A 12182-nucleotide genomic window follows, 5' to 3' on the forward strand; every position below is an offset into this window, starting at 1 on the left:
TGTCCTGTACACAGAAGCAGTGGAACAAGACTTACAATATGATCATTTGACAGTCCTTTGTCAGACAGAACTTCAGTTTCAGTGATGCAGATGTTATGAACAGTATCCATCAGGCAGAAACACAAACCTCCCTCCCCCCCCGCCCATTCCTTTTCCACTTAGCGATTTCGCCATGTAGAAGACTTACACACACCTGTGTTCTGTAAGGCAGATGACGCTGTTGAGTAAAATTAAACGCAGAGGTTTGCCATTTTCACAGTAGTGAAATGTAAACACCTGTGTTCTACATGTCTGTGGTTTGGAACATTCTGGGTTAGGAGAAGATGGCAGCCTTTTGGAAATCTCAAGAGCTAAACTGTAAAAATGAGACAAACATCTGGCTCTCAGTTTATGAAATGTACAGAAAGATGGACTCAATTATTCAGACACATTTTTTTCCATTTGATGAATGTTTAATAAATGACTGCTGAATCTGTTGGAGATTTTGTGTACTTTAGGTTAAACGTATGTCGTTTCAAAACCTGCCAAAAACAGGTTTTGAAGTCATGTACTGATATTTGATGAGGCGTCAAACTCATTTTCTTGTTAAGCCATATCAAGATCATTAATGTTCTCAAAGGGCTGGTTGTGTCAGAATGTACCAACAAAACCCCAAAATACACTTAAAATATTAATAAATTGCTGTCTGCATTCGATAAATACTTCTTAAAATTAAACATTTTTTAACGTCTTTGTAATTGATGTAATTTGGTAACACACTTAATAAAAACGTTTGTCATCACTGATAGAATAATATTGAAGTACACAACTGTTATGTTGAAGGGTCCATCTATGTGAGCCTCTAGAGGTTTTGAGTTTTATTACATTTGTCCAAGAATATGACTAAGAGAAAGTGTATTTCTTTTTTTGCATGCATCTTAAAGGAAGCTGATTTAATTTACACATATTGTTGTTGAGAAGCACAACGTTTGGGGTTATGCAAGAAGCGATTGGCGTCAGGAACGTCGTGAACAGGGGCAGTAAATAACCTGCACATAAAGTGTCAAGACTTTACATGAAGATCAGCACAACTGGCCAGAACGTTGTGAACATTGCGACAGGATGTTCCAAAGTGTAGACGACAAAGTAAACAAAACTTTATCTGCCTATTTTCACGTTGACTCGAAACATCTAAAGACAATAAGGCATCCATACGATGAACCCGGCTTAGTGACCGTCTTTGTTTTATTTGTCTCTGCTGCTGTGCTGAGGCTTATTTTGCAGCCTGCATTCTAATGAGACTGAAAGCGAGCAGGGGAGGGAGAGCGTGGGGGGCGGCGGCGGTAGCGGGTGAGGAGGAGGAATTGTGTAACTCTGAGTTATATAACACAATATGCATGGCCTTCTCTTTCTCTGTCTCCCAGCTCCTCAAACAGGGAAACACAGAGCGCAGCAAGCAGCGGGAGAGCGTGGAGGGCTTAAAAGGGTGCTTGTGTTAATGAGGGCGCTGTGTAGAGATGTGCGCCTTGCTAAATAAAATCATACCTCATTACAGCGGGGTTTCTAATAACACCAGCGATGAGAATAAGTTGTTTAAAAAAGTGGGGAGACGTGAAGGTCGAAGCGCCAGCTTGTCCTAGATGAAAACCCAACCGTCAAGTGGCATTCAAGTGGGCTCACTGGGTAATTGGAGCGAATGAAATGTTACTGCTTTCGCCCTGATGTTGCATTCGGCTGGTTTGAACTGTCAAACATTTGCCGGACATGTCCGTGGATGGGAACTGGGAATCGGCCTCAACCGCTACAGGAAACTGTGAGCGTGGTGCTGTCTGGGTTTATGATAGGGTTAATCTTTTGCTGTTTTTGAAACAAACTAATTGAGTCAACGGTTTACATTTATTATTTACAAAGTACAAAACTGCAACAGATAATTAGGGCTATGCTAAGAAAATAAAAATAAAATGACAAGAATAAAGTCATGATATTACGTGAATAAAGTTGTACAAGGATAAAGCAAAAATGTTGAAATAAAGGTTAAATAAGAAATAGGTAAAATTATGAATATTCTCATATTAGTACAACTTTCTTATTGTATTAATTCTACTTTATTCTCATAATATTATGCCTTGTACGAGTTTACTCTCGTAATATTCTAATTTTATTCTTGTAATTTTATTTCATTTTTTCATTTTGTATTATTAGTACGGCCACAATTGTACAAAATCACACAAGTAATACAAAAAAAAATGCATCAACAAATGTTTTATAAAACTAGACCGAGTGATAAAATATTACTCAAATACAAGCAGCATTTTCAGACCGATGCTCAAGAATAGTTGACTTTGACGCAGAACGTTTCCTCGGTTTTCTCCTCGGAGTTGTTGACGTAAACCAGGATCTCTGCAGAGCCCGAACTCTGGCTGGGAGCGAATCGCAATCCGATCGTGTAACTCTCTCCACCGCCAATCTGAACACAGTGAACAAAACAAATGCATCCCCTTTACTGTCCGGTTCTTTTTTTTGTTTTAAACAACATAAGCTCTGTATCAGTAAGTCTGTATGCAATCACATTCCATAAAATATGATTGCAGATAAGGCAAGTTGGTCAGATTAAAAGTACCTTTCGAAGATAACAACCTTTAAGCAGATATTAAATATATTTTTCCATTTACTCACATTTCTGTAATATAAAATGCATTTTTATTGGTTTAATATTCTAATTTTACATGTCATGTTTTTTGTAAGTGGAAAATCATAATTAAACACTAATGGCTTCCAAAAACCCATCTGGGTCTGATTCGTCTATGTAATGTTTCACTTAGTGATAAAGTTCCTGAAATAAGTGGGCTTGCCAGCAATATGCTGATTTATCGAATGGGTCAGTATATGTTGATGTCCTGAATCAATTTGAATCATCAGATCAGATTCAGTGTACTTCACCCTTTATCATCGCTTAACTGGAACTGAATTCAAATGTGTTACAACTCAAACAATAAACAAGTCATATCTGTTAAGCTCTTCAGCAAAAACCGAACCGTATGTGTCGAGTCAGACAGATCCTCAGAAACAAATGAAAAAGTGATGGCCTTGTTAGGTGAAGCGCTCTCAGAAGGCTGTAGCTGCTTTCGTAACAAAGCTAATCGCATGTTGGAATGGCGTACTAAAGTTATCCTCTGCAAACACCAGCTGAGACGCCCGTCACTGACAGGTAGAGAACCTGCAGCATTTATAAACGCCGGTGAGCAAAACGCAACAGTGATAAAACGTAGTGTTATGCCACTGCACTTTAAAGCTACTGAGGCTTTGTGCGTACATGTTATATTGATTTTATTAAAGTTTAACTGTCAGATTAGGACTCCGTATCGCAAAAAGCCAAGATGACTTGGATCAGGAGAAAAGAAATAAATAAATAAAAAAAAGGTGTCCACAAAAAGCACATGGGTTATCTGCATGGGACATTTATACAGAAATTACTTGGAGGTTGTGTTTGCACAGTGTGTATAGTTTTGACACAGCATGAAGAGAAAAGCCACAATAAATTGAGACTTGTGAACCCAAAAAAAAAAAAAAACTGTTCAACTGAGTTTCTTAAATCCTAACAATATAATATTAATGCTGGATGTACAGTGTGTAAACTTCAAACCAGAATTGTGTATGTACAGTTTGCTGATTTTTTATTTTTGCCTTAGAAGAAAAGCTTGTAAATGAGCACACTGGTTTAGCTTGTGATTTCTCTTTATAATGAGGCATTCCAATTGGTTTCATACAGCTCTGTTTATATTATTACAGAGGTCTGTTCCAGTATATCTGTGTTCGATAAAGACAGAAGCTTTGAGCTCGATGCCATGAATCTGTGGCTGTGAATTTACCAACGCTGTGAAGCAAATAAGACCCAGAGAGCCCAATAAGGAAAAACTGGCCAGAATATACAGGCTGCATGTTATATACTGAGCTGAGACCATCCTCTTGAATGAAATAGTAACACACACAAAAAAAAAATCAGTTTATATAAAAGGTCGGGATAAGGTTTAAAATTTGTTAAATGGGACACGATGCTGCACAGACGCAGCTTTATGTACATTAAATTAACAGTTTCTATTACAAAAAACAGCTGAACTGCTTTTTCCAACAGCTTTCCAATTTAATTTCACGAACAACGTCTGAAAGGAGAGAAAGAAGTATCGCTCCTCTGTTGTTGTAACTCCCTGACACTGCCGTCCTCACCTCTTTTTGTATAAATTACCAGTTTTGTCCACACAGCCTGCAATTTTCATTGTTCTCACTAATTAAAGAGAGAAAGTGCTGATGTTTTTGTTGTCGGGGCTCATAGCCCACAAGGTCATAAATTAATCTTTTTGTTTATATTCTCACGGTATTTCTATCAGCCATTATCCGTTTTTCGTTTACATAACATCGGGGGGGGAAATAAAAATAATCAAAATGTGAAATTTACAGAGCAATTACTTTCCTTAAACCTTTATGTGATTTACCGTTTTTCTGAAGCTGTTATATAAAACAGAAAAGACAACCTTCTCGCTTGCTTGAGGCAACAGGGACAGCAGATCCTTCATGAGACACCTGGAGATTCACCAGGAAGGTGGGAAAAACAGAGGCTGCTTTTCACTCTGCCCACCTCATTTATAATGATGCACCGTCTTCGGGCCAAACACAGCAAGGCTCCTTCAATGTTTATGTGCAAACTGGCTCCTATTGCGTCTCACATATTGTGTTTGTCTCGCTTGTTTTGCTATTTTGTCAAACCTAAGCAAATGATAAGGAAATGACGGCAGCAACCTAAATGTGTTTTTTTTTTTTTTTTATTTCGATGAGGGAATAAATCAGCAGGAGAGGCTGCAGCCGACCACACGACAACAAAGCAACGTAAAGAACTGCTTTGTACTATTCCCCTCCATCTGATCTGAAAACAAACAAGCGCAACACTCGTCGCAGCTGAGGCCCAAAAAACAAATGTGTTGAAATCAATGCAATCTTATTCACTGCCAAAGACAAATGTACACATCGGCAAGACTCTCTGAGATTAATGGTATTCCTTTTAAAGATGTGTGACAAGTATAAGGGTGTCTACTACTAATATTCATACAATATTTTATACTTCACATTTGAAGTAGACCAGAGCATTTAAAAATATACTTTGATGTGAAATGTCACTCTACAAAATGAAAACGATATCACATCATTCAAGTCGTACAGATGTAAGATGATCTTCATATCAACATGGCTACACATATTTTAAAAGTTTGAATCAATTGAAACAGGAAGAAGACCGAAGAGTGAGGGGAAAAGATGATACAACAGTTTCACAACAAGGATAAACAACCATTAGATAAAGCATAAATGCCTATTGGTTGTTTTGGGAATGAACACAGAAAATTTGTTCCTGTCCTCCAGTACAAACGTAGACCTATGCTGGTGGCTAATTTCTACTTTAACTGGAACAAAAGATAAAAAATTCGCCATACTATTTATTAGCTATGGGGAATAATCTTGTGATACTATGAGCATTCTGCACTTTTGAAGCAACTGAGAACCTTATCAATGTTTCAAATAAAAGTATTGTTGCCTGTTGCTTTAAACCAAGAAAAAGTGTTATTATTCTGCCTATAAAACCAAAATAAGTACCCAACAAAATGAATAGAAGTGGTTTATCAAAGACAAAATGAACCTTCGTTCAAAGCCATCTCAATGATCAGATCTAAGTCCTGTTAAAAAAAAAATCTGTGGTAAGCTAAAGATAGAGATGTCGTCTTCTCGAGGACCCAGGACACTGGATTAACTTTTCTGTCCTTTTAAAAAGAATAAAACTGTTGAAATTCCAAAAAGTGCGGCACTGGAGAACTAGAGAAAACTATTAGGTTTTATAATGAATTTCCCCCTCCTACCTAAATCAATATACTCAAACCAAAGCTTGGATTCCTTATTTTACCAGCAGCGATATTACCACTTCTGCAAGAAAAGATTCATTTATTTTAAGGCTGATTACACATCTTTCCCAGGGTGTCAATAGGTGTGGGGGCTGCTGTTTTATTTATTAGCAGTGAATGTTAAAGAATTATTCGTTTATGAATAATCAATATGTTGGCTAGACCTTTCTCCAGGTTTTAACAAGATTAGTTTTGTGCAGATAGATAAAATACAATCAGCAGTGTTGAATGAGAGCCGGGTTGTGAGTAAAAAGGTGATTCCAGTTCGAGGCTCCAATAAACCGTCACTTTTAGCTCTTCTACGGCTCAGACTCGCCTCTGTTACAGTTTATATTAATCAAGAGTTTGTCACAAATTGTAATGACTCGACGTCTGGTGGGGAAAAAAGGATTGATGTTTCACTTTCTGCGCACGCATGTCACGGATCATCATCAACACAGAAATTATTCACACCGTGTTAACAAGATTAATCCTATAATCTAGAGAAACCATCTGTGGAGGACACCTGATGAGCTTTGGTCAAGGCGTTAATCAAAGTATTGATTTGAGTCTTAATGAAGCGGAGAGAACTGTAATGCCTCCTGCCTTATCTCACCTGGAACTTATCCTCTCTGAACTGGAGCAGGTCGGGATGGTCGGAGCGGAGCAGGAACGTCTGTGTGCTGGTGTAAGGGTTGGTGTAGGTAATTTTTCTGGAGCTGCCACGCCCATTACCAGCTGGGACGGACACTTCGAATGCCTGCACACACCCACACGCAAACGGTTTATGGCGCACTTGCTTGTCACCGACTTGTTTTGCAAAGTATGGTTAGCTATAGTGTCAAAAAATAAAAATAAAACACAAGGAACAGCAGTAACCCCTGGAAAAATGTGAACTGCACAAGAAATAGTTTGAGTTCCTAAATGTACATTTGAAATTACGAAGAAAGAGCAACGATCAAAAGTCACAACATGGTTCACGGGTTACAAATAAATCTGGAAATGACTTTTTGGCATTAATTTAATATCTGAGAAAATAGGAAAGAAAACTAACACAGCATATCTGAAGGTTGCACCAAATCAAACTTAAGATTTTAAAATAAAATGCTATCTTGAATTCTATTAAATTAAAACTGCAGCTATGAGGGATGGTTGGGGGAACTTGCTGCATTACAATCAACTGCAGGAAAAACTCTGAATCTGGCTTTCTGCTTCTCACAGCGCATATCGCTCTTCACAGCCACAGTTCCAGCGGAAAAGTTTTTCTACTCAGCCTCGCCTGTGTTGGCAGCAGAAGTTGGTCATTGACAAAAAAGAACATCATCCAGCCAGCTGCCGATAAATTTTCACATATTCATAATAGACATAAAAAAAGTAAAAAAAAAAAAAAAAAAAAAAAAAATAGCTTGCAAGCTATATTAGCTATATTAGCAGATTGGTGGCTTCCACTGCCTTGAGTCTCAGAATGCAATGAAGATGTTTGCATTATGATTATGATTAACAAGTTAAAGACCAACTAAGATTTTTTTTAATGAATTTAAGACATTTTAAGACCTTTATTTTAGACACTAATTTAAGACATTTTAAGGATGCGCAGACAACCTGTGCTGTAGGTAGTCAGTAATCAGTGGTGTCAAAGTAAATGGATGACAATGTTGAAAACATATATGGAATATAAAATTAAGATAATTAAATGCAAACAAAACTTACACTGGAATAGAAGCAAAGAGGGGTGAGAGAGAAGCCCATCCCCCCGCTGCATAGCAGCCAGGCTTTTAAAAAATTTACACAGTTAGAAAATGCTATAACTGTGTAGATCCATTACACATAGAGTGAAGCACATTATTTCAAGCCTTTATTTCTTGTAATTTTGAATTTTTTTGTTTATCTTTAGCTGCCACATTTGACCAACAACAATTTCGGTCCTCAACATTTCTCAAAACTTTTATATAAAAGAAAAAAAGAAAATCTAGACACAGAATTTCTTTTCAGAGAAGTTCAGAGAACGATCCTCTCACCTTTGACAGGACAGGACGGTGGACACGGAGACACAGGAGCCAGGCGGCCACCAGCCTTTTCTGATCCATGTCCACAGCGTTCACATACAGGAAGCGGCTGCCAGCCTGCCATGGCTGAACCCTCAGCTGGAGCTCCTGCACAGCGGCGGGAGGCAAAACAAACACACCGGCCGGGTCCACCTGCAGAGGAGGTGAGGGCGGGAAAGGTTGATTGGACCTGGCAGCAAGGTGATGAGATGCTGGTGATTAGGTTATGAGAACGGCGACAACACAATGAAGGCAAGCAGAGCCATTGAACAAGTGGCAGAAAGAGCGTGACAGGACAAAGACGAAGGGGTGGAAAGGGACGGGGCTAATAAGACGGGGAGTTTAAAAGAGTCAGAGAGAAATAAAGAAGGTGTCCTGTTTACTGAGAGTGGGCCAGAGAAAAGTAAGATGTGGTGAAAAAGGTAAAGAGAAGGGAACAGACAATGAATCCAGAGACAGCAGAGGAGGAAAAAGTGACATACACAAGGATGCGAGATTGAGCTCTACTGTGCAGCTGTTTTTCAATCTGCTCAGAGAAAAGCAAAGCTATTCTCTGAAGCTGAGCTTTATCCTGTTTTGTAAGACTCCTTCAGTGCATTCCTCAGTCAGCCAAACCTGCTGAGAGCCAGATCAAAGCTGCCACTGATGCATACGGTGAACTCTTTGAAAAATACATCTGTCACTTTCTCAGACGGTACCCTATTTCTACAGGGTAAACATGTTTGGGTCGCACAGTGAAGCGCGCAGGAGAACCGTGACAGTCCGTCATCCCCTTCTTTGAATATGGGTGAGTATTATGAAATAACTCTGACTGAGAAGCACTGTCTGGCTGCTCCAGCTATCAGATATGAAGAAGAAAACATCTATTGAAAATAAAGGGCAATATGCTGTGCACAGAGCACATTTCCATGTGTTCAGATAACAAAGTCTTTTTTTTTTCTTTTAGATCTGACATCATTGCAAAATGCAGACAAACCTAAATTGAAATGACACGCTGTCAGTGCACACTTCAGTCTCGTTAATGACTTGAATCTGAACCGAGGGGCTATTGCAAAGGAGACCGCTGTTATTCCTACGCTCCATGCTGCTTTATGCTGCTCGAACAACAATTAGCAGAAAATAATTTTTGGATGTGCACTAGGAACAAAAAAAAAAAAAAAAAAAAAAAAAAAAAATCCCTTGCAGCTTCTCATTTGATATGTAAGGTTTCAGCTGGCTTTGCCCAATCAACACAGAGGCACAGACAGCAAACATAAAGAGGAATGATATCCAGAAATTAGAGGTCCTGTGACATTTTCAGATTTTGTTTTTTAGCAATGCATCTAAGTGTTAAGAACTCATAATAACTGAAATGTTGGTCCAGTGGTGCTTGTGTGCAAAATGTTCTTTGGATAACATGCAGTGACAGAATAGCTTATGAGAGCAGGTGGCAGGAGGGACACAACACTTTGTTCTCCAAGGTAAACTGTCGCAAATCACAGTTTATATAATTAAATGCAGTCCCATAATTTTGGGTCCACTAACCGAGTTTGCACTGGATCCAATTGAAAAAAAATGTAAAACAACTCTCCAGCAGAGGTCTTTTTCTGTGTATGTTTTAGTGACTGTGTTTTCCACTTTTCCTAATTACTGTTGAGTCAAGTACATTTAGTTTATTGCAACTTGAAATCAAGTTGAACTGAACTCAACTTTTGCTAAAAGTTGTTTTCTATCACCAAGGTCTCCCATCGACCAGTGGCTGTCGTGCTTTCTGTGGGAGTAGTAGTAAAAAGAGACTTACTTAATTATTTTTGACTTTAGATTCTGTTATAATGGTAGAAACAGTTAATATCTTGCTGGCAGTAGAATTCACAATTATCCAGATCCCAATGATTGCTACAAAATGGAGGTAGAAGGTCGTAGGCCAACAGTTTTCAACACAAAGAATGGAAGATGTACAGAAAAATATTGAAAAGTAAGTCAATGTGAAAATCAAGAAAAAAACAAACAAAACAAAACGCTGTAATGCTATTGTAATACTGTCTGAAACGATTTGCATTTTCTCCACCAGAGAAAATCACACGTTTCACAAAGGAAGACCATTGGTGGCACATAGCCTCCTACTTCTATTTTCCATGTAGATAATTACCAGCTTCTCTGTAAATGACTGCCCAATGCAAATGTAGTGACAGCTTAAAGATATGTAAAATAGTGTTTGTACAAACTACTGTGATGTTTTTAAGATTAGAGTTGTTTTAGGCCACAGCTTCCGTCTTTGCCCCTCTCAGACTTGCTAATACAGTATCTATAAAAAAGTTCTCATTCTCTTGGATGTTTTACCCTTGTGTTGCTTTTAGAAATCAGTCACAATCAACAAAATGTGGCTTTTTGGGAAAAAAATGACAGAAGAACCCTTTGCAACTGCTACATAGAAATGGTTTGAAAACAACAAGACGGAGGTTCTGGAGTGGCCCAGTCAAAGCCCCGACCTCAAAATAACAGATAATTTGTGGCAGTGCTTGATATGTTGCAGCCTGATAGCTTGAACAGTTTTGCAAAGAAAAATTGAGTAAACCAGGATCAGCATCAGTAAATCAGCATCCAGGTGAGTACTGACTTGAAGGGTGTGAATATCTGTTATTTTATGTTAAATGTCTTTTTAATTGTTACTTCTGTATAAATCAGTTTTTACTTTTATATTAAAAAAATCAAATTTTGTCACTCATGAACAGTTTGCAAATGCAACAAAAAGGGTAAAGTATCCAAGAATTACGTGTAGTTTTTATAGAAACTATAGCTTTAGCCTCCAACTATTCTCAGTTTACAAATAAAAATGCCATGAAAATTATCTGCTGCAGGTGCGACTGTAACTTTACAACTTTTTAACAGCAGTTCACTTCAGGAATGATCTACTATCCTGTTAAGATGGCGTATTGAATTGCTGCAACTGCAGACTCTAATCCTTCCTTGTCATCTTTTTCAACATGCATTGTGTGAAATAATTTTACACTGATAGTGTAGAAATTGATTCAGCTACTTATCTTGCCCAACAATTATTGAATAAAAATGCTGAAGTGAGCGCATTAACTTCAGCAAGTGAGCATATTATTTTCTAACTATTTTAGGATTCAAGTTGTGTTGTGAGGTACAAAATACTGACAAATTAGTTCACTTCATTTCATTAGTCATTTAATCTAATGACTAAATGAAATGTCATTAGACAAAACATTTGCTTTATTTTCTTTAAAGAAATATCATTGAACAGAGCAAAATCATTCTCCAAAATGGAAAATTCTATTTCTAGTGGTTTTAAATGAATGCGCTTTGGATAGTTTGTCCAAAAAGTCACATCCTAAGCTAATTAGATGACTCCTAAATTAGACCCGAGGGAACAAAAAACCTATTCGACAAGTAATTGGCACATGGCAAAGCCAGAGCAACAAACCTTCTCCAGACAGGATGATGCAGCCAATAATGGCAGGAGCAACATGAGTACCCAATAATTGAGCTGTTGCCATCCATTGGAGCAGAGAGGGAGATATTATGTATCCACCAGATCGCCAATTGGCAACAAAACATGACGGAGACACACATCAAGGTTAGAAAGCTCACGGAAAATTTGGATACTGAATAGAGCCCTGATGATACACAAGACAAGAGATGGGGACAATCCGCTCAAATATCTGTATGAGATAAGATGCAGACATCGTCATTCTTGGACCAGATATCAGGCTGAAGTCGCTGATCCAGACATGGCTGGCTTTTACCCAATATGTTTTAAAATATCTCCTTATTTGGAGTTATTTTAAAGTCAAAGGCAGATTTTTGTTATTTAGTCCTTGTAAAAAAATGTATAGTAGCAAATGTGTAAGTGTGACAGTAAGAATCTCAGTTAAACAGCAACAGCAAACCCCAAAACATTTTATTGTTTTGAATGTTTAACTTCTGTCTGCCACGTAAGGCTTGGACATGTCAGGGGAATGTTGACACAAGGTAGAAACATTTACAGTTCAAAACAATATGTAGATGCTGGAGATGCTAATGGTGCTAATGTCTAATCAGAGCTGTTAAAAACAGCCTAAAACATTTCACCATCAAATTTCAGGGCTTTCTTGGACTAAAATAAGAAACTACTGCTTTATTGAAATCATCATGCGTGACTTTTCTCAATCTTTCATGTACAAACACGAATACGCCTTTGCTCATGAATAATTAATGTTTGTTCATGGTAGAAAGGCTTGCTGTGGAGGGAGTTTAT

General features: G+C 38.0%; 1 pseudogene; it reads right to left on the reverse strand.

Moving 5' to 3' along the window:
* Positions 1–430: 430 nt before the first annotated feature.
* The window catches only part of LOC148158300 (nephrocystin-4-like), a 174159-nt pseudogene continuing 162407 nt past the window's right edge, over positions 431–12182 (reverse strand).

The sequence above is a fragment of the Poecilia mexicana genome, unplaced genomic scaffold (genome assembly GCF_051168715.1).
Source record: "Poecilia mexicana isolate PSO_F unplaced genomic scaffold, ASM5116871v1 scaffold_7, whole genome shotgun sequence".
Classification (NCBI taxonomy): domain Eukaryota; kingdom Metazoa; phylum Chordata; class Actinopteri; order Cyprinodontiformes; family Poeciliidae; genus Poecilia; species Poecilia mexicana.